This window comes from Gracilinanus agilis, chromosome 2 (genome assembly GCF_016433145.1).
Source record: "Gracilinanus agilis isolate LMUSP501 chromosome 2, AgileGrace, whole genome shotgun sequence".
Classification (NCBI taxonomy): Eukaryota; Metazoa; Chordata; class Mammalia; order Didelphimorphia; family Didelphidae; genus Gracilinanus; species Gracilinanus agilis.
Window position 1 is genome coordinate 648,598,991 of NC_058131.1, and position 18,619 is coordinate 648,617,609.

Sequence of the window (18,619 nt, forward strand, 5' to 3'; positions counted from 1 at the left end):
GGCCTTTGCATAGGCTCAGAACCTGAAGAAGTAAATGGGGGAGTAGTTAGCCAGCACTCCTCTGTGTGCAGTTTTGCGACCAGTTCTCCTTATCCCATGAAAAATGACCCTCTCTGCCTCCCTTTCAAGTTGATTTCAGTGGGAGAAGCCCCTCACTCTGTCTTGCTGTTAGTTTTTGACTCCTATTGTTTTGAGGCACTTTAAAAATATTGGTTTAGAAGGATTTTTAGAGTGGCTTCAGCTTTTATAGCTACTGACTTGCCATCTTGGCTGCAATTTCTTTCCAGTCTTTCTGAACTCATCCTGTTCATTATTCTTATGGTGTAGTAGTATTCCATTATAACCATATATCACAACTTGTTCCTTCATTCCCCAAGGGTTAGTCAACACCTCAGTTTCCAGTTCTTTGCCACTACAAAAAATGCTGCAAAATATTATGGTACAGATCTCTGATCTCTTTGTGATAAAGACCCAATAGTGGTGGGTCAAATGGTTGGCATAATTTCATGACTCTTTGAGTGTGGTTCCATATTGCCCTCCAGAATGATTATAGTCATTCAGATGGTCATAGTCCCACCAATGGTGTATTTCATTATGACTTTTTTTCAGTTTTCTCCATCAGAATTTCATCTGGTAAATTTTCTAGACATATTTGGAAGAGTTTTGGGAATGAGTCAATTGTTCTTTGTAATTCTTGCTACTTTGCCATCTTGGATCCACTTCTAATCCTCTCTCCCTTGTACAACTTCAATTTAATGCAGTTAGCCTGAATTGGGCTTCTTTGTAACCCCTAGTTACCAAAAATTACCAGTTACTGTAACCCCAGTAACCAAAAATCCTCCTGACAGTGTCCTGTGATGCCCTTCATAGACCAAACTATGCAAACTGCCTAGGAGATAAATCTTATAGAACCTTCTTTACCTTTGTGAGGTTGCAATCTAGAAGACTGGAAGAATAGTGGTTCCTTCCATAGAAATAGCAAAGTTTGGAAAACCAGTATGTTTGAGGGGAAGAAGTTCTGTTTTGAAAATGTTGAATTCAAAATGTCTCCTGTAGATCCAGCTTGAAATATCTAATAGTCAATGATAAAGAATAGAAGCTTAGGAGAGAGGCTGGGGCCAGATGTAATTTTGAGTCATCTGCATGGAGATAATCAAATCTATGGGAATTGTTGAGGTCAGAAGAAGAGGACTCAGGACAGAGCTTTGAGGCACTCAGTAATGAGAAGGCAAGTTATGGTTAAAGAGTCAGCAAAGAAGACTTTGAAGGAGCAATCAGACCATTAGGAGAAGAACCAGGAGAAAGCAGTGTCCCAAAGAAGAGGAAATATCCAGGAAGATAGGACAGTTGACAGTTTTCAAAAGCAACAAAGGTCAACAAGGATGAGGATAGATAAAAATACCATCACATCAGGCAATGAAATATCATTGGTAACTTTGGAGAGAGTAATTTCAGTCAAGTCAAAAGGATACAAAGAACTGAGGAGAGAGTGAGAGAGGGGAAATTGAGGTGAGTAATGTGGACATTTTTCTCTAGAAGTTTGAGAAATTTTGAGAAATTGAGAAAGTTTGAGGAAAGGTAAAGGATTATAGATTGAGGGAATAACAAAGGAGATTTTTTGGTTTCTTTTTATTTTGGGGCAGGAGGAGACTTGGGTATGTGAGGAGGCAGGAGGAAAAGGATGAAACAATCTTCTGAGGGGATAGGGTCAAGGGCCCATGAAGAGGTCTTGGGAGGAAGGGCCGCTTCATTATTACAACCTGGAGGAAAGGAAGAGAGAATGCAGATTGATTTCAAGGGCCAGGGAGAAGTGGGAGCTCAGGATAAAAGACCTGAATTTTCTCAGTAAGGATTTGAGATCTTTAGATGGTGGTGGTGGGGGGGCAGAAGAAAGGAGGAACTGTGGGATACTTAAGGAGTGGGGGGTTTGGAATGGCTTCTGTCAGGAATGAGATAACAGAAACAATTAAAGGACGATAAAAACATTGCCTTGTTGCAGCGAGGGCCCACTTGAGGTTGAGTGCCATTAATTTGTAATATATCTAGTCAGGGAAGTCATATGATTTCCTCAAATTCTCTTCATCAGTATCTCAGTAGGAAGGGAGGAGGCAGGTAGGCAGACAACAGGAGCAATCAGGGCTAGGTTTGGCAATCCATGAGCAGTGAAAAGAAAAGGGTGTAAGTGGTTCAAGGATAAAAGTGGGATTGAATGTTTAACTATACAGACAAGATTGGGAAAGAGTGAAAGTAAGTCAGAATGGGGCAATGGCAGATGGAGATGGAGGCATCCACAGATCAAGACGAGGGAAAGGAGTAGATTTCCAAGGGGTGACACATACTTGTAGGGGGGTCTGTCACTTTAAAAATCATTGTAATTTATAAAATGGGGATCACAATACCCCCCCCCCACAATAGTGCAAAGTTGTATGAGGTTCAAATGAGACAATGTAGGCAGAGCATATTGCTTAAAGGATGTCTTCAATATCAACTGCTATTATTTAGTTATAGTTGATATCTGGGTATTCTTTTTTGTGTATGGTACCCACTAACCAAGTCACCCAGGTTTAGCATGGCATTTTGGATTTGGAACTGGACTTGGAACAAGGAAGGCTTGGGTTCAAATTCTGTTGTACATAATTATGATGTAACCAGGGAACATTCGGAGATATATTTACTCATCTGTAAAATGGATGGCATAGCAGATAGAGTGCCAGGAAGATTTGGGAACACCTGAATTCAAATCCAGCTTCAGATACTTACTAGCAGTGTAACCCTGGGCAGGTAACTTAACCTTCATTTTCCTTAATTTTCTCATCTGTAAAATGAAGACAATGATAGCACTTACCTCCAAGGGTTGTTGTGAGGACCAAATGACATTATAATTGTAAAGCACTTAGCATTGTGCTTAGCACATATTAACACTATATAAATGTTAGCTATCATTATTATTTAAGGGTTTTTGTGAGGCTCAAATGAGATAATGAATGGAAAAATACTTTTTCTTTTAAACTCTCACCCTCTGTTTTAGAATCAATACTATGTATTGGATTGGTAGAACACTGGTAAAGGCTAGGCAATGGGGGTTAAGTGACTTGTCCAGGGTCACACAGTTAGGAAGAGTCTGAGGCCAGATTTGACTTTAGAACCCACTATTTCCAGGTCCCTCTCTCTTATCTACTGGAACAATCTAGCCACTCTCCAGAAATAATATTTTGTAAACCTCATAGTTCTATATAAATGACAGTTTTTTTTGCCACTCAAAAGCTTAAAGTCATCTTGGATCCCACCCCTAAACCCTCAATTGCTTCCTATATCCAGTTAGTCTGTACATCTGGATTTTTTCTTCCCCAAATCTTTTGCATTGATCAATACATCCCTCTTACTCTCAATGCTGTCCCTCTAGTTCAGGTCCTTCTTGTCTCCAACCTGAATGATTACAGCTGTCTCCTGACTCTACCCCTGATCTCCTTGCTGACAGTTTCTTCCCTGACCCCAACCCCCAGTCCATCCAATATATAATTGCCAAGCTAATCTTCCCACCGCATCGCTCTGATCAGAAAGGCGGCCTCCACAGGTTTATCATGATTGATTAACTCTTGGATAACTCACATTTCTGTCCTGCTTCGAGGTTGGTAATGAGCTTTCCTGTAACGACTTTAAAAGGGTGATGGTGTAGTATTTCCATTTTACAAATGAGACATCCTTGGTCCGGAGGAATTAATTACTTTCCCATGATCATATGTCTAGTCAGTAGCTGAGATGGTACTTTCAATTTTCTGCCTTGAGCCCGGTGCCCTTTTCACTGGTCAGCATTCTTTCCGCTCAAGCCTTCATCAGTAACTGGGGCCATTGTGATAGCAGGCTGTTTGGTCTGCCTGCCAAATGTCTCTCCCAGCTCCAATACATCCTCCACTCAGATGGCAAATGTGATCTTTCTAAAGCATTCGTCTGGCTACAGCACCCCTCCTACTCAGTAAAATCTTGTGGCTCCCTATCACCTCCAGGACCTCTATTTTAGTGTTCAGAGCCCTTCTAACCTGGTCCCTCCCATTTTCAATCTTTTTACACCTTGTTACTCCCCCCTCCCCACCATGTACTCTGAGATTCAAGACACTTCCATCTTCCAACTCAGAGCATCTTTATTTCCTGTCCCCCCCATGCCTGGAACTCTCTCCCTTCTCATCTCTGCTTCTTGGCTCCCCTGGCTTCCTTCAAGTCAAAGCTAAAATCCCACCTTCTGAAAGGAGCCTTTTCTGATTCCAGTGCCTTCTCTCTGCTGATTATCTCCAATCCTGTACCTATTGTGTTTGTACCTGGTTATTTGCAGGTCATCTCCCCCATTCGGTCCTCCAGAGCAGGGGCTGTCTTTGTCCTTCATTTTTTCAGTGTTTAGCACAGCACCTGTATTATGGTTAATGTTTCTAGATTAACAAGCTAGTCCTCAATTAAGAAGTCACTTTATTTAGTTGAGTGACCCTGGGCAACCCACTTAACCTGAACTGCCTAGCCTATTGCTCTTCTACTTTGGAACTAATACTTAGTATCCATTCTAAGAGAAGGTAAAGATTTCTTAAAACATTTTTAAAGCTATTTTATTAAATTTGAAAAGAAATGTTAAGAAACTAAGATTTAAGAGTCATTTGCAATCCCTTTTATTTAAGGGAACAAGTAAACCAAGAGAAATGCTTAAAGAAATTCTTACCTTCTCTCTTAGTAACAACTCTAAGACAGAAGGGCAAGGCTTAGGTGAACAAGGTTAAGTGACTTGCCCAGGGTCACACAGCTAGGAAATGTCTGAGGCCATATTTGAATCCTGGTCCTCCTGACTCCGTGGCTGGTGCTCTATTCACTGAGCTACCTCAATGCCTCTTCATGTGTCTTTATTCTTTAGGAAATTGCTCTTTTTTAGCTGTCGCTGGAAAGTTGCTAAGTTCATTTGTGCTAAAATAGCTGAGAATCTTGGTGTTACCGTCTCCCAGAGGTAATTGGTAACTATTGTCCCAGAGGCATTGAAAAAAGCTTTATTATCAACTCAATAAAAATGAACAGTCAAACAAAAGAAGGAATGAAATAATACAGAAAATCATAAAGTCTACTTATATTTCAGAGAAAGAAAAAAGTATAAATTGGCACAGTGGCTATTCTTGAGATCAGGAGATCTAAGCTGGGGTGGTAGCTGGGATACATACTAGCCTGGTAGCCATGGGAAGTAACTGTCTAAGAAGACTTACCCATTTGTATTGATGGAGGGAGTTTCTTTCCATCAGTGAAATCGTAAGTCCCTTAAAAACATATTAAATTAATTATATGATAAACAATTATGTAGTAAATAAAATTAGTTAATAGAAATTAATTTAATGCTATAAATTAAAAATTATTTTAAAAAGGAAGACACGTCATAAATTTAAAACAACAGCACCATCTTTGCTTTGTGCTCTCTCCCAATCTTTTCTCTATCTTAAAAAGAGAACTTAGAAGATTTTCTGGCTGTTATTTTGAATATGGTAGCAGGTGATGTGTATTTGCTGTTTTGATTCTGCTTTCTTGGAATAGCATCATTTTTTGAAGGTGAAATTTGCATGTTAAAAGGAGAAAATGTCAGAAGCTAAAAGAGGGAAGCTGTGACGGTGGATATCAGGCCCGAGTGTAGGCTGGTGGAAGAAAGATTTCTGGGAAAGGGGACAGAATAGTCACTAAGGTGGAATGTGCCAGCCTCGTCCATCCTGTCTCTTGTTTTCCTAGGAGTAGCCAGTCCTTTAGTGGCATAAAACTTTGAAGTGCCCTCATGCACATTCTTTCTAGTCTAGGGCCCCACCCCTCTCTACCACTTTTTATCCCAAAAGTAACACCACCCCCTCCCCCCACCCAATAGTTATAGCTCCAAATTACAAGTGTCCACACCAAAGGCTGACTTGGGCTTTTTATGAAGATTATAGTCTGAAGAACTGCAGAGCTGAGTAATCATTGTACAAAGCTCCTACTTATTCCAGGTTTGGAGCCCCTTTCAGCCATGTGGAGCTGGCTGCAAAAATCATGTTAGAGATTCCATTTTAAAATCTTTAAAAACAAACAAACAAAAAAGAAAATGAAATAACTAAATTTTATAGGTCTTAGAAATTTCATCATTAAGCTGAAAGTGTATTAGGCCATGAAGTCCATCCTGGTACAGTCCAGATGATATCACGTCACTCTCTTCTCCTCTTCCTCCTAAGATCTGTAGGAGTTGGCAGCTGAAATGATGCTAGCAATGGGGCAACAATCTTGGAAGAACTTGAAACCAAAAATGGGGTATGAAACAGCCTTCTCTGAGATCCCAGCTAGAGAACAGGAACTGGCATTTGAGGCAAGTTTCCTTTCAGTTAGGGAGGAAGGGAAAGGGATATCTTAAGGTATGACTATTTTTGTAGAGGGTAGTGGGAATCTCAGAGTTTGAGGAACCAGGAAGATAGGGTGTTTTCGAAGGGGGAAGGGATTGGTGTGGAGGAGGCTGTGAACCAGGTACTCAACTTATTTTGGAGGAGAGAGAGAGTAACTTGGAAGGCCATCCAAGGGCTCTGGACAGAACAGACTGAACCTTAAAGAAAGATGAGTAGTTACTGAGTGATAGTGGCAGAAGGATTGTCTGAAAGTGGCAATAGAGAACAAGAAGTATGCCAGTATCTCCTTCTGGCTTGTATGTTGGAATATGAGAAAAGGAACAGTTAGCCTTGTGGAGTGTGCCAAGAGATATGGTATCATCAGGAAAAAGCTAGGATTTAGTGTAACAGATGGAAGGAATGGGAAAGAAAGGAATCTAGAATGAAGAGTTCAACAATAGAGGAGGGGAGCAGAGAGTAAAGTAGAAAGGAAGACCAGAAGAAGATAATAAGGACGAGAGAAAGGCTCCAAGGGAGTTTACTATAATGGGGCATGGCTAGACTTACAATTATAGACAGTGGGGCACAGCTTCCTACTCCCAAGTGAGTTTGGACTAGTCCTTCTTGTGAGAAGATGAGCCTAGTGGAGATGGGGTGGCCATGGGACTCTGCTGGGGGAGAATAGCTAGGAGTTGAGACAAAAGAGAAGGCTGGTTGAGTAGGAGGTGGTTTGGGTAGCAATGAAGTGGGAACACACCTCCTGCCCTAGTCCAGGAAGGGAACTAATCTGCTCCCCTCATTTATAGATGGAGAAACTGAGACCCAGGGCAGTGGAATGACTTTTACCTAGATCACACAACAAAGTTTTGGCAAAACTGAGTCTGAGTCTTCTGGGTCCCCAGCCTAGCTCTTTCTACTATACCTAGCCGTGTCCCCTAACAGTCACAATATTGAAAGGTTTCACTGGACTTGGGGAGTCACTTGGGTTTTGTCTAATCCAGACTTAAATGCCATCATCACTGGGGCATACAGCCCGTCTCTTGTAGGAAGCCACCCCCAAGCCTTAGAGCTTTCCCCAGTAGGAAAGGTTTCCTGCCACTAAGCCGAAAATTTCCAACCATTCATTTTGTTCCATTTCACTTAATTATACCCTCTCCTGTCACCCTCAACACTTCCCCTCCTTCTCTGGGCTTCACAACCTTTGGAGACTTGCACACAATTATCATATTCTCTTTAACTCCTCTAAGCTCTGAATGTGTATAGTTCTTTTCATCTTTTATAATTGTCCCATTTCCCTGGCTCCTGTATTGTTTCAGTTTTTCATCGCTGAATTTCCTCCAATTTAAGGGTATCTTGCTGGCACTGTGGTTGCCAAGAACTTAATTCAGCAGTTAGGTAAGATCCCATTAGAGCAGGCTAGCAGGGATGGGCTACTTGCTGCTTGGTCACAGCAAAAGCAGCAGCTACAATAACAGTGCCATCTGGAATTTCTCAATTCTCTTAATCCCAGGAGCTCAAAAGTGCTTTGAAAACATTAGACAAGATCTCTCGCCTTTGGAGGCCAGAAAAGTCCTCATAGAAGTGCTCCAGGGCATGCATGTGTAGGAAGCAGAGTTTGTTTATATTTGTGTATGTCTGCCTGTCAGTCCCAGGGTTCCTGATCTTGTCTTCTTCACCTTTCCCAGCTCTAGAAACAAGATCCTTTGTCTCCTTCCCCCATCACTGATACACCCTCCCCACTCTCCCTTCCAACTCATTATTTCTCTCATCCCAGTTATCTTTATCCATCATTTCTAGCAAAGACCTCTTCTAATACAAGTGTAACTCTCATTCTGTCTGTACTTCCACTTCCACAACCACCTGATCCTTGTTTCCAATTTTATTAAAGTCTTCTGCTAGAATTTCCCTTTGCTCTGCCTCAGTGGCAGAGTAGACTGTTACTTTTTGTCTCTTTGCCATATCAAAATTTGAATTTTCCCCAGAAAATATCAAATTGTCAGCTATCTATCCTCCTCCTCAGAAGTCCTACTTTCTGGGGGCAGCTGGGTGGCTCAGTGGACTGAGAACCAGGCCTAGAGATGGGAAGTCCTGCATTCAAATCTGGCTTCAGACACTTGCTAGCTTTGTGATTCTGGGCAAGTCATTTACCCCTCATTGTTTAGCCCTTACCTTTCTTCTGCCTCGGAACCAATACTCAGTACTGATTCTAAGACAGAAGGAAAGGTTTAAAAAAAAAAGTCTTAACTTCTACCCCTCCTTTTCATTCTTCTCTTCTCAGTAGGGTTTGCTCTTTGGGCCGACCCTCAGTGCCTTTTCCAGACTGCATGTATCACCATTATTACTCTTTCTTCTTTTCTGCATTGAAGTCTGAGTTTTATCTGTTTTCCTTCCTCTCCAAAGGAGAGAGGATATTTATTGGCTCTCCTTCCCCTTCCCCACCCACTTTCTCCTTTATAGATGACATCAGTATTGGAGTCAATTATTTTTTCTTCTTTATCCATAATGATAATGATAATGATGATAATGATGGAGCTGTATACAGCACTACCCATTAGCTCATTGGATCCTTAAAACAAACATGTAAGATGGGTACTATATAGCCACTCTTACTTATTCTTATTTTACAAATGAGAAAACCAAGACCTAGAGATGTTAACTGACTCATCTCTAAACCCAAAGGAAATGTTGGTGATGGGATCTGCTCATCCTTAGCAGCCTTCGATGTCCATTTGGGTGATCTATTTGACCCTCAAATTTTATTTCAATCAAGAAGCATTTATTAGGCCAGACACTCTAAATCAGTGATTCCCAAAGTGGGCATCACCGTCCCCTGGTGGGTGCTGCAAAGATCCAGGGAGTGGTGATGGCCACAGGTGCATTTATCTTTCCTATTAATTGCTATTAAATTAAAAAAAATTAATTTCCAGGGCGTTAAGTAATATTTTTTTTCTGGAAAGGGGGCGGTAGGCCAAAAAAGTTTGGGAACCATTGCTCTAAATGAAGGAATAAAAAGACAAAAGTGAATCACTTCCTGCCCTCCAGAAGCTTATAGGTTAACAAAGCAATTTTTAGCTGCCAGTGCCCCCCCCCCATCAAAAATTATCTTGTATTTATTATGTAAATATAAGAGTAGATACACAAGGAATACAAGGCAGTTTGAGGAGAGCAGGCATGAGCAGTTAGGAGTGTTAGGAAAAGCTTCATTTAGAAGATGGCGATTAAACTTAGTTTTGAAGGAAACCAGGATTTCCAAATGGATTGCATTTCTAGGCAAGAGAGGACTGTCTGCACAAATATGTTAATGGGAAAGGGAAGCATCATTTTTGGAACAACAATTCTTTTCATTCTTGATCTCTCTGCGGTGTATCAGCCACTTACTGGTCACTCCCTGGACCTTGTAAGCCAGTTCCATGCTCTCAAACCAGTTTCTTTGCCTGTCTTACCACAATCCTCTCCCCTGTTATCTCTTCCTTCCCTGCCCCAATATTCACTACACCCATCATTTACCTTAACAAACATTTAAGGTGGGTACTATATAGTCCCTCTTATTTTTTTTTATTACTTGCCATCACTAACCTTCCTTCTACTTTAGCTCCTCCCTTCCTGCTCTTTCTGACTCTCTTTCTGGTTGACTGGACTCTGGTCTGCAATTTCAATGCTTCCCCAACCACCTTGTGCCCTGGACTCCTTTGTCTCATTGGCCTTCTGCCTTGCCCACGGCACCATTCCTGTCCCTCTCTCCTGTAGAATCTAGTATAGGTGCTTAAGGAATAACGACTGAATTGGAAATATCTCTTTTCCCATCGACATTTCCACTCTTGGCTTCCAGATTTAGGCCAGAGAAGATTGTTCTTGCTTAAGAGTTCCTTCTCCTCCTCACCCTGCCCAGTATGTCTAGTAGGAGAATTCTTGCCTTTAAGTATCTTCTGCTTGGGTACACAAGGGAAATTGCAGATCCCCAAAGCGTGGAGTATATCATGGTATGGTAGAAAGACCTCTGGATTTGGAGTCAGAAGACATAGATTTGGATTTGGAGTCAGAAGACATAGATTTGAATCTTAGTTCTTTCACTTAGGATCAGAGAATTTAGAGCTAGCCAGGGGACAGATCAGACTTTAGGGAAGATCTGGCAATAGTGTTCTTCAGTCATGCCCAATTCTTCATGACCCCATTTGGGGTTTTCTTGGTGATGATACTGGAGTGGTTTGCCATTTCCTTCTCCTACTCATTTATAGATGAGGAAACTGAAGCAAATAGGTTGAAGTATCTTGCCCAGGGCCACAGTTAACTAGCAAGTGTCCGTAGTTCAATTTGGACTCTTCTTCCTGACTCCAGGCCCAGCACCCAATCCAGGGTGCTGCTTCAATTTGGCAAGAAACTTCCTCATTTTGCAATTGAGAAAACTGAGAGCTGGAGAATGAAATAACTGGTTTAAGGTAACTTAGCAATGCATTTCCTCCTAGCCTATGGCCGTGTAAAGTCTCTCTTTAAGATGAACTTTAAAAAAGATGAAGTTCAGACACTGTTCTTTCCAGATTCCTTGTATTGAACAACTTTGTGTGTATATACACACATATACATATATGTATATATAAATAAAAAGAAATATGTGTATATACACACATATGTATACATGTAAACACACACATATGCTTTTATATAAGGTAGCTAAAGGTGCAGTGGATTGAGAGCTGATCTTATAATGAGGAAGATATGAGTTTGGATGCTGTCTCAGCCACTTATGTGATTCTGGGCAGGTTACTTAACCACTGTCTACCTCAGTTTCTTCACTAGCAAAATGAGGATAATAATAACTCTTACCTTAGAGGGTTGTCTTGAGGATCACATGAGATAATATAAGCTAAGTATTTTTGCAGACTTTAAAGTGTCATATAGATGCCAGCTCTTACTACTTTATGTTGTATATATTTTATATGTACTTGTCTTTCCCCTTAGAATGTTGATCATTATGAGTAGGGAGGGAGTGCTTCAATCTTTGTATCTGCTTCCTCAGCCCTAGCCCAATACCTAGCACATATGAAGGGCTTAAGAAATATTCAACTGAGGGGCAAGCTAGGTGGCTCAGTGGATTGAGAGCCAGGCTCAGAGATGGGAGGTCCTAGGTTCAAATGTGACCTCAGACACTTCCCAGCTATGTGACCCTGGGCAAGTCACTTAACCCCCATTGCCTAGCCCTTATTACTCTTCTGCCTTAGAACCAATACACAGCATTGATTCTAAGACAGAAGGTAAGGGTTTAAAAAAAAAAAGAAATATTTGATTGATTGCTAGAGCTCTGGGTTTGGCACCAGATTCTTACTAGATAAGTAACCATAAGCAATTCACTCTGGCACCTACCTCCCAGGGTGGCATGAGAATCAAATAAAATAATTATAAAACACTTAGCCAAGTGCCTGGCACATAGTAGGTACATCATAAAAACTTGTTTGTTTTATTTTTTGTCTATCTTCCTCCCTCCTTCCATCTCTATCAAATTCAATACTCTTTTTATTATACCATTAGCACTTTATGGTCTTGGGTAAGTCATTTAATATCTCTGAACCTCTATTTCTTCATATATGAAAAAGAGTATTAGACTAAGTGGTCTCTGAGCTTCCCTCCAGCTCTAAATCTTCTGATACTAGGTTCTATTTGGGGAGCTCAATGGGAGAATTTCCCAGATGGCTCACCATATCCCGTTGGCAGCCCAATCTCTTCCCAAAGAGATTGGAGTGGAGGAATCTTGGGCTCATTATCTCCCTAATTCTTACAGCCCTCAGGGGAGCTAGTAGAAGATATATGTAATTGTACTTTGTAAGATAAGGTAGGATTAGTAGTATTGGGGATTGGGAGTGTCTCATATATACAGAAACCTTAGGTAACCTCTGTAGACTGTGTGACTCAAAACCCACACAGGTATAAGGCTCAAACAGAAGGAAGGAAAGTAAGAAAAGGGCTATTTAGTGGTTGTAGTCTGGTCCCCTATCCCATATTGCCTGTTGTATATGAAGAGGGGAGTGCCAGAAGCTTATGGAGAGTGAGGGCAGGGAAAGTGCTTTTATATTACAATTTTTAAAAATTCCATTTTATTTTTCAATTAACATGTTTTTTCCCTTTCTTTCCACTTTCCTCCCAACTGAAAAGAAAAAAAAAGAACAAAATCCATATAGCAAATATGTTTTATTCAACAAAACAAATTTCCATGTTGCCTGTGTCCAAAAATGTTTGCTTCATTCTGCTCATGAGTTTGCTTCCCCTCTGTCACAAGGTAGACAGCATTGTTCAACATGGTTGGTTATTGCATTGATCAGAGTTCTAAAGTCTTCCCAGGTTGTTTGTTTTTACAATATTGTTGTCATTGTATAAATTACTCTGTTGGTTCTGTTTACTTCATACACTGCATCAGTTAATTCATATCTTGTCTGATTCTCAGAAATATTCTTTTCTTAATTTCTTTTGGTAGAGTAATATTCTATTACGTTCAAATGTCATAATTAGCTCACTCATACCCCCAACTTAACAGACACTCTTAGTTTCTGGTTCTTTTATTCTACAAAAAGAGTTACTCTATATATATATATATACATATATATATATATATTTTTTTTTTTTTAAACCCTCGTACTTCGGTGTATTGTCTCATAGGTGGAAGAGTGGTAAGGGTGGGCAATGGGGGTCAAGTGACTTGCCCAGGGTCACACAGCTGGGAAGTGGCTGAGGCCGGGTTTGAACCTAGGACCTCCTGTCTCTAGGCCTGACTCTCACTCCACTGAGCTACCCAGCTGCCTCCTATATATATATTTTTAAATTTAGGCCTTTTTTTTCTTTTTATTATCTCTTTGGGGTTTAGGCCTAGTAGAGGTATTGCAAGTTCAAAGGGTATGCACCTTTTATTCCTTTTTCAGTAGTCATATTTGCTCTTCTGTAGAAGGAGGAGGTCAGGCTCCAGGTCTCTGAGTTTTGTCAGAAGTTCCTTCTCCTTCTCTGTAGGGAGCTTGTCTGACTTGTGTATTTACCCCACAGATGATGTTTTTTTCTTAAGGTTCTTAAAATTAAAAAAAACAAACAACCCTTACCTTTCATCTTAGATTCAAAACTATGTATTGATTTCAAAGCAGAACAGTGCTAAAGGTTATTAGACATTGGAGGTTAAGCCCAGGATCACCTAGCTAGGAAGTGTCTGAGGCCAAATTTGGACCCAGGTCTTCCAGTCTCTAGGCCTGGCTCTCAATCTACTGAACCACCTAACTGCCCCATTTCTTAAAGTTCTGAAGAGAGTTAGAAGGGACCTCAGAATTGTCTTAATACAGAAATGAAATGACTCAGTTTCATCTCAAACAAAGAGGTCTTTGGACTAATATCATCTTAGCCTCACTGAGAGGGAGCTTAACTTTTGTTGGCTCAGAATTATGGGGTATTTTTGAGGGTGCTACTCATAGGTGATAAGTTACTGATCTTGACTTCTAAGAGTCTCCATTGCATTTATTCATTCTAAATAGGTCTTGTTAACTTTTAGGGAGCTTAAGTGTGGCTTTCCAGACTGATTCCCATTATGTGATCTTGTTTGAAGGCATCATGACAGAGGAGATAGAGTGTTAGACTCAACCTTGGAAAGACAAAGGATGGAAATCCCATATCCGAAACTTTACCAGCTGCACAACCACGTGCAAGTGACTTAATCTCTATGAACCTCAGGCAACTTTTCAAGACTGTAAATTATAGACTGGGTAAAGGGAGTTCCCACAGTGATGAAATCACAGATCCTGACATCAATATCTTGCTCACATTTTCAATCATTCTTGTTCTCTTTGTATTCCTTTCTCCATTCTTTCAGGACAAAAGAACATAGAAAGCACTACACTGAGTCAGGAATAGACCCTGGCTGTTCCATGGCAGGATGCCATTGCCAAGAGCCCCAAGAAACATGCTGAGGCTGTCCTTAATAGACAATTCCTCTCTCTCTCTCTTAAAAAACACAACAAAACCCCCTTACCTTCTGTCTTAGAATTGATACTGTCAGTTCTAAGGCAGAAGAATAGTAAGGCTAGGTGACTGGAATTAAGTAACTTGCCCAGGGTCACACAACTAGGACATGTCTAAAAATCACATTTCAACCCAAGACCACTTTGTCTCTGTGACTGGCTCTCTAGGCACCTAACTCCCCCTCAACTTCTCTTAATAGCCATGGATTGCTTCTATTTAGACTTTAAGCTCTTGCTATACTGCCTGGTTGCCATCTATGTTTCCAGCTTCAATAGATATTACTCTCCCTCCTCACACTGTGTGATCCAGCCCAGCCCACCTTCTCTTTGTTCCTTACAGGTAACATTCCATCTCCTGTGTTTATGCTTTTGCAGTGACCATCTCCCATACCAGCCATTCCCTCCATGGAACATACTTCATCCTCAATATTATAGAGTCCATTTCCTTTAAGATGCAGCTCAGACAACAGCTGAATCTTCAGGGAAGCCAGGAGGTTTCAGATAGGGGTGATTATATTTACATGACCTGTTTTAAAGTTGTTGTTGTTGTTGTTGTTGTTGTTGTTGTTTGTTGTGTGTGTGTGTGTGAATCAAAAGAGACAATATACTACATGATTTGCAAACTGAAAGGCACTATTCAAATGTGAGCCGTTATTATTATTGTCATTGATATTTGTGATCTACCAGTCTTCCAGCATAGTGACTAGTGATAACAACAGGTTGTACATTTTAACTAAAAGTTTACTAATTTCTTCCTGGTGTTTGAAGTTCCTCTTAATTTGGTGTCATCTGTGAATTTCACTCTCACAATCCTTAGAATCCCCATTATGGAAGCTGATGAATGAAAACATGCCCTGGAATCCATCCCCGCCCTCAGCCACCTCCCCACTGCTCAGCTTCCCGCCGTTTGTTCTTCCCCATTGTTTATAGTCCTCTAACCCCCGGTGCGTTTCCCTTGACAGTTCAGATCCATTCACTCGTCTGAGGGCTTTAGAGACGTCACAGCCTCTTTCTAGCTGCTTCTTTCTTGTGTTTGGAGCTCTGGAGAGTGATTCCTGGTTTATATATTCCTATGTGATATGTTTATATCATACCCCATTGGTAGCTTAGGGTTTTTAAAGCATTGCTTTAAAAAAGAGACTATCCTATCCAGATGTGCACCTTCCTCTCACTCCACCTCCCATCCTTTTCTGCATTCACCTTGAAAGCAATCTCAGGTCACTGTCTGATTGCATCATTTCAGGCTTTGCACACTACATTTCCCCTCTCAAACACCCACGCACTTGATTATGTTCTACTAGACCCATTCACAGACAATCCCCTGGTCACCTTTGCAGTTAGCTCATTCCTAGGTGTTTTTTTTTTTCAGATGTTTCCATCTCCTCCTGACTGGGGGAGTTAATTTTCTCTTATCTCTTTCCAGAGATCATGATTTCCAAATCTTACACTGTGTGTGTTTTTCCCTGGCTACAGTCTTTTCTTTGGAGAATTTCCAATTCAGCTGCAGATTGGAGGATGATAACAGCGAATTAGTTAGTGGATCTTCTTTGATGTCATTTTGTGAGCTAACTCATTAATTTATGACAAAAACATCAAAGAGTTAGACCTTTGCACAGGTCTGGATTTTCCCAAGGCAGTTGAGTAATATTCTTTGGTCAGATTAAATCTCAAAGCTTTCTCTGCTCCAAGTTCTAAATTACAAATTATCAAGGATCTGAGAACATTCTATCTCATTCCATTCCAATTTGACCCCTATAGAAGGCAGCACACTATAAAATTCCCTACTATTTTAGTTATTCCATCCTAAGTGTTGCTAATCCCACTTGAATGCCTATGAGTGTTGATGTCCATCAAGAATTTAAAAAACAACAACTAGAGCCTGTTAAAGACCTCAGCTTATTAAATACCTTGTCCCAGCTTGAGAATGAGCTAAATAACAAGGGATCATTGTGCCTTCTTTGGGACATTTCAAAGTACTTTATGAAGAGTTAGACATTCTCCGAAGTCATTGGAGGATGAATCCCCTGAATCAAAGATGGGAAAAATTAGAAAGTGGCTTGCCCATTAGATTGCTTTGTTTCCAGCTCAACTATATGGTGCAGTTGGTGTGATCAAATTGAGCTGGAAATGATTGGGTAAAGTTTATATCCTTTATACCTTCAGCCACCAAGAAATTATTTATTCTTTTCTACTACTTTTAACTTCACATTCACAGAAACAGATCATTTTTCATTTGTTCCTAGCTACCAAGTCTGTGCTCTCTTTATGCTTCAGTTTTTCTATCTATAAAATGGAAACAATAGCCTGAATTCTCCTGCCTCTTCCTTTCTTTGTCCCCTACTTTGACTTCTGGGGGAGAAGGATGAGAGATATTTGCCATCATAAGGATGAGAGATTTGCCATCAACTAGGTGTATTATTATAGGTGCTAATCAATTTCCTCTTTCTGGGTTTCAGTTTGCTCATCTATAAAATATATTTGATTAGATAACCTCTTGGTTCCTCAAATATCCAATATCCCACAATTCTTCCTTCCTAGAAACTTCTCTGAAAGACTATTGCTATTCAGATGATAGTCTCTTAATAATCTGGTAATGCTGCTCCTATAGCTGGTAGAAAATATGCATCAGAATGGGGTGAAACATAGACTCCACTGATGAGAGTGCAAGTGCCATTATCTGTTTACCACAATTTCCTGTGTGTTGCCATTACTCAAATCTCTGTGTAATGGGCCATCCATAGGAAAGTGTGATGTCAAAACTGGGAAATGTCTACTATTAGTGGTAGCTGGTATTCTCAGGAAAATGTAAAAATTACAGTTAATCTACTTTACCCTAGAAGGCCTAGTCTGAGTTACAGAAAGCAAGTAAAACTGGTTTGGCAGCCCATTTCAAATCTGACAATAAATGGAAAGTAGGGAGGGGCCATCTCACTTTACAGGTGAAGAAACAAACTCAGAAAGGGTGATTCCATATGCAGTAAATTACACAGGACTTCAGACTCCAAATCCAGTGCTCTTTTTATTATGAAATCTTAGATATTGTAGAGAGTATTTCTGTTCAGGTACAAGTTGGAATAGATAATACTTCTTAGCTTTCTATCTTTGTTCATTTCTACTAACTTTGAGATTCAATCAGGTGAAGACTCCTAGGGAAAAGAAATTCCGCTTTTAATTAGGAGTTGGGATTGAACCTAGGATTTCATCAGTGTCAGAAACTTCCAGATAAGGAAACTCCTCTACATATGCAAGTCAGGATCTGCATTGCAATTGATGGTTTTTAGAGAGTTGCCCTAAATGTTGAGAGATTAGCTCATTTGTCCAGGGACACACCGCTAAGAGTCAAAGGTGGGACTTGGTCTTTTTGATTCTGAGGACAGTGTTTTATTCTATCCACAATGCCTAGCCTCTCTCCATTTCTAAAGCTCCAATGGAAAACTGTGTGTTGGTAAGGGAATAATTTCTGTTTTCTGCCGTCAACATTGTTTCCCATTAGTGCTTTGTGTTTAAGTCACAGAAGGAAAAAATAAGAATAAACACCAAAATGGAAAAGTTTGAGGAAAATAGAGAAAGAAGATACATAGGCTGAGGTTTGGAAATATAACATTGGGAATCTGGAGCTTGCATCTACTATCTGTGATACTTCAGACCAGCTACTTTAACCTCTTTTTGGATCAGTAGCCCCTTCTATACTAATGGGAACAATACTACTTAACTCATGGGGTTGTTGTGAAACTCAGATGAGATATTTTATGTGAAAGCCAAAACCCATCAGAGGTTATAAATAGTCACAAAATGATACATATTCTAATGCAAGCTATTATTAAAAAGAAGGAAAAGATAGTGAAAAAGATGAAAGACAGATCCAGGCTGGGGGAGGAGAGATGTCAAGAATCTTGAAAGGTAAAGGAAGTAGGCTGAGCCAAACCACCCAAGCCTCAGGGTGGGAGGTTCCAAGCCCAGCATACTCAGCTACTTTGCTTACAGAGCCCTTGGGGACTCCCTTCCCGGACTTCTTAGAGTAGGGGAGCCCCGAGGGGAAGCCGTAGTTTAGGTAGCGTTCCACTCCCAGGCTCCAGGTTGTGGGGGGAAGGGCTGGAGAGGCGGGGACTCCGGAATTGGGCGGGGCCGAGCCCTCTCCCCTAGGGCGGAGCTCCTTGGTAGACTACTGAGTCTGGGGGACAAGGCTCCCCCCTGCCTGGCTCCTCCGTCAGGCCCCTCCTCCTCTTGCCTCCGCTGTCTCCGCCAACGCTAACCCAAGCCTCTTGACTGCAGAGGCAGCCG